The sequence below is a fragment of the Branchiostoma belcheri genome, unplaced genomic scaffold (genome assembly GCF_001625305.1).
Source record: "Branchiostoma belcheri isolate BF01 breed outbred unplaced genomic scaffold, Haploidv18h27 scaffold342, whole genome shotgun sequence".
Classification (NCBI taxonomy): domain Eukaryota; kingdom Metazoa; phylum Chordata; class Leptocardii; order Amphioxiformes; family Branchiostomatidae; genus Branchiostoma; species Branchiostoma belcheri.
The window spans coordinates 119,783-125,044 of record NW_017803957.1 but is presented as its reverse complement, the minus strand read 5'-3'; the positions used below and the strand labels follow the sequence as shown (position 1 = coordinate 125,044).

General features: G+C 37.2%; 1 long non-coding RNA gene across 1 annotated transcript; it reads left to right on the top strand.

Moving 5' to 3' along the window:
- The first annotated feature begins 560 nt into the window (after positions 1–560).
- On the top strand, positions 561–3,116 carry LOC109475694. The gene is made up of 3 exons (XR_002140563.1): positions 561–722; positions 1,987–2,133; positions 3,102–3,116. It is a non-coding gene; the product is annotated as an uncharacterized LOC109475694 (long non-coding RNA).
- Positions 3,117–5,262: the final 2,146 nt, after the last annotated feature.

Below are 5,262 nucleotides of genomic sequence, written 5' to 3'. Positions count from 1 at the left end.
ATTTTTGATGAGAACAATGTTGAATTGATTATTTTGACAAACTTTTCTTTTGAGTCTGTATTCCAGATAAATTTATGAAAAGGCCGTGTTGGTAATTTAGATTCACTTTGTTCAGGTAAGTTGGGGTTGTTCTCTAGCAATAAAGAAAGTTTGCAGTGGTCGGAAAATGGCGATAACGTGTGAACATGAAAGAACGTTGTTTTACGGAGTAGGATGGTTTCACTTGCTAAAACATAATCAACAACGCTACAACGCTTAGGTTGGTAGCATGTTGGCTTCCCAAGGAGGTCGCCGGGTGTTCTACCGTTTAATATTCTAAGTTTACTGTTAATACAAAGATCTATTAGATTTTTTCCAAATGCGGAACTTTGACCATCATCCATGCTAGCCCTGGGCAGCCCATACACATACCATATATAGTAACTACTTACTAACGGTGACCACCGTTATATAATAACTAATAAGCTAAGAGGCTCTCTTCACCTCCTAGGATGTGACCGTTATTAGTAACCTCACTGCTTTAGTATAGAAAATAAACGGTCGGGTGTAGTCCTCGCGAGAGTTGTAAAATCCGTCGCGAGATAATGCGAGACTAGACTTGCGGTTGCCGGCTTGGCTGAAATGGACGACAGACGGGACGGCCTGGCGATTTATATTTTCTCTTCATCTCTACTCTGACCTGGACCAATTCCTGGACCATTTATAGGCTACATATTCTGCAGGTTAGTCACTAGCTCACAAGACTCTCAGTCCTTGTTGTTTAAGTGCTAAATCCGCGTTGCGTTGAGGCACGACTGGGCTGTTTTCTCTTCTTCGCAAATAAGCCAGTGAATAATAGTTTGGATATAGCTAGCAGCCAAAAGAAGATTTCAGTAGTCAAATATCAACTGCCTATGTAATACATTTGACTTGGTAATGGTATATATGTATACGTAGGTGTGTGTCTGTATGTGTGTTGGGGTGGGGGGCGGCATTCAAATGTACGCGCGCCCGGGTGATTCCATTCCAGAATGGGGTTGGGCAGCTACTCTCCAAGCAGAGGTTAGGGTTTTGGGGGTATTTCTAGCGTGTTTTTAGCCTTTTTTATCGGGGTTTCTCTTTTGCACTGAATTTTTTTCCCACCAAAGTTTGAAAACACGCTAAAAATACCCCCAAAACCCAAACCTCTGCTTGGAGAGTATTGGGCAGCATCAAACTACTACATGTATAATATATACGTTACACTGTAACTTGACTAGATGTAGTATTATCAAGGAGCTTGGTATCATATTACGAAGGACATTACATCATTGACCATACATGTCACTAAGACAGCATTAGTTTGACTACGGGTTACTATTTCCCTATACACATGTATCTAAATAGAAAATAGAACATTTAATGTTTTTTAAATTCAAATTTTCAACCTCCTTGACATTATGGATCATATATGTACATGTATTTTGTCATAAAACAGATTCATGAGCATTTTATTTCATGTTTCTTTGACCCTCATTCTGTTTATGCTAAACAGAGTTGTCACTCCCTAGTTATTAATTAAAGGGAAAGGATAAAGTCATTTCTCACCACACATTATCATCCCCCATCAGGCATATTTTACTTCCATAACTATCCTCATCAAATTGGTACTGTGTTGTGGTGTTATCCAAAGTTATACTATTAGCCTACAAAAAGGGAAAGCAAGTTTTTTTTTACTGTAATATACTAATACATTGAAACACAATTCACTGTGTATTCAAGAGTTCATCAATCAAAGCAAGAAAAAGCACTGTGAATGTTTTAAAAAAGATCTACAACCTATTATATGTATGGCACTTACCAGGCTGATGTATCAGTAACTGACCCTGATAAAGGTAGTTTTGGAGTTACTGAAATGTCATGATGTGTAAAATGATACGTACCTACATGTATTTACCATGCGCATATGTATATTTGACATATGACATATGTACATTTGTTTCTGTCAATTTTTGTATTGTATTGTAGTACGCCGAAGCAGAGGAAATGGCAGCGGGTAGGATTGAGAGTCGCAGCATGCAATACTGGGGAACCAGAAGGAGTCCCAATGGAACCGCTTCACATGCTGATGTACAAGGAACTTAAGCTGGGCTTCTAGTAGTTTTCTTTGCTCCAGTAAGTTACATTAACTTTGAAAATTACCTGCACCAGACACATTTTACCTGTACCACTCACTGTCACCCAGAACATAGGAATTATATAGATTACACAGAAAACTGGAAATCATTGCCAGGATTTCTTTTGAACTTAAAAGTAATACAATGTGAAAGTCAATGCAGCAAATAAAAATCCACATATGCCTACACTTTTATATAAAACTACTAGTAGTACCAGTGAGTGCAGGTGTGATGCAGGTGAATTGTGCATCGAACAGGAAATATTTGTACTGCCCTTCTATCTCGGTACCAGGTAAGGCACTGATATTTCAAATGGATTAATACTGCTACAGTTAAAATTCACTGTTCAATATAGCCTTGTATCCAGTCTCCACTCAGTCAGGCTGGGCATACATGTAAGAATGAGCATAAATGTAAAAATTTTGAATCCAGTGATAATTTTAAGAATATCCAGAAACACAAACAGTTCTCAAACAGGTGGCATTGAGATTCTTACATGTACTGCATTCTAATAGCATTGAAAACAGCTCTGATCACATTCAGATTAGAATCAAATGGGCCCGAATATTTCGAATACACTATGAAATTTTCACAATATGCACTTTGAATAACATTCTGCCTGTCATGTGAAGGGCGAAGGGGGAGGGCAGACATACAGGTACAGTGCTGGTAGCTGTAAGTAACTGTTACATAAACAGGTTTGGCAAATAATCTATAAGTTATACTTGTAATGTAGCCTGGTAGCAAACTGTCATTCTAGTGGTAAATCACTTATTTTGTATAATGATTCATTATCTAAAAATTAGAATACTAGTATACTCAAGTTTTCTTGATTATCAAATGCCTTAAATTATGTAAAAATTAGAATACTAGTATACTAGTTTGCTAATTCTTCACACTTGTTGTGAATTTTGTTGCTAATTCTTAGCAACTGTAAATAGACATGTACATTCTATTTTTCTCCAGGGCCATGGAGGAGTACCGGGAGGACTTCGCCTTTGAGGAAAGCATTGAAAATGAAGCGGTGTGCCAAATAAGAAAGCAGATTTATGAGAAAAGAACAGTCAAAGTCATCAAGCACTTAAGCTTGCTTCAACAAGATTTCTGCACAAGACTTCCTCTCAGGGCAGTGAGAACAGAGGATAGCAGGCACCACTGTAACTAGTCAGCTATCTTGCCCAACTGGAAAGAAGGCTATTATTTAGTTTTAAAAAAAGTGTTGATAAGATAACACATTTGACATATGTAGGCATGTCAGCTGATTTTTAGGTAAAATGACCTGACCACTTTCTGGTAATGTTGATGGTATATTGTATATACAATACACATGTACTGTTTGCCTAGCATACCACAAATGATGTGTAATTTGTATAAAAGGTATTCTTGTATACTTTGATAATTAACCTTGAATTGTACATTAACCTTTCTGAAGGCAAACCTTTCTGAAGGCAAACCTTTCTAAAGGCCTGTGTTATCTTTTTTGACTAAATATAAACGGCAGCAGTTTTCATTAGTTCAAGTATCATATCCTTGCACAGAAGGTACCATGAACTTTATTGAAATTTTGTACACACTGTTTGCAATATATCAAACAATGAAATAGCAAAATACATAATGAGTATGGCTGTGCAGGTATCATTTTATAAACATTAAACAAATCTCCTTTGCCAAAAATGTACTTATGATGTCTTTGTGTCACACACTTTATCTTCATGATTTGTTCTTCAGCTTCATCTCAATGAATATCCCTAGTCATCAAGCAAATTGACATATCAAGCTTTGTATGCAATTATTCCAGTACTTTTTGTCTTGAATATTGATGTACATGTATAGGTAATAGGCTTTTTAGCATATTGTAATAGAAATTTAATGAAAAAGCCTGAAGAGGCTCAGGGAGGAAACAATGGACTAGTTGCTGGCCTAGGCATTTATTGAAGGAGGGGGTAGCTGTGGTGCATAAAGAAGCAGTATTGACAGAAAAGGGATTTATATGCTAATGATGAAAAATTTTCAACGCAGAGCTATTTTATAAAAAGTGGTATTCTTGGGTTCGCTGTGTTATGCAAAGGTCAGATATGTATGTTTCGTTGAGAAATATTGATAAGGGAGTCCCCCCTGCGCAATCTCTTGAAAAAAATATTATTTTGCTGCAGTTCCTCTGCATCTCGCCAGGATATCTAGATTTATCTTTAATGTGTTACAACTAAAATAAAAGATGGAATTGTGAGGGAATTGTAAGATTAACCAATAATGGGTGTCTTACGTGATTATCAGTCAATTTTGTTGCGGAATTGTCCTGAATTCCCCCAATATTTATTTGCTGCACTTTGAACCAAAATCGCATGGGGGAGTTGTAACGGGTTTTCGTCTAATTACTAACGAACGGTTTGGGTTACGGTCAAAGTTACTTTGTTCAAAGTTATATAGTATCATAGGCTATCCGTGTCTAAAATATGGTGTACCTGTGTTGATTGTAACGTGATCTATTTGGCTCTAAAGAATTCTTGGTAGGAACGCGTTTTACAACTTCGCGCCCCTAGAACTAGAGACAGGTGAATGGTCTATATTCTCACAAAAGATGAAGGAAGAGCAAATTTATTAACACCACAGCCAGGTCAGTATATCAGCCTGGTATTGTGCAAGTTTTGTCCGGATATACAAAATCCTTATCAATTTATGAAGGGAAACGCACTTCTGTGAGATGCGATCCTAAAATCGTCTATGAGGAACGCAATGTTGGGACGACGCCTCCTTGCCAAAAGGTCTGGGAGTTATATTTCGCTAAGACTTCAACGCATTTCTTTCAAATTTGAGAGACTAATTTTCAAAGGCGTTCCCACCCCATGCCCAAATTCCCATGCCGATATCACAATTTATTTTTGAGTTAACTATCTTTAAATCTTTTTGAGATTAACTTCCATAACCACTTCACATATCACAGTTCACATATCATCTCGATTGAAGATTGTATTTTCACAAGGCATAAAAAGAGCAGTTTTGTTGACAGCACAGCTAGAGCAGTACATCAGCCTGGTATTGTGAGAGTTTTGTCCCTACTATACAAGACCCTACTCGTTTTATGAATGAAAGCGCACTTCTATGCGACGCGGTCCTAGAATTGTAATGT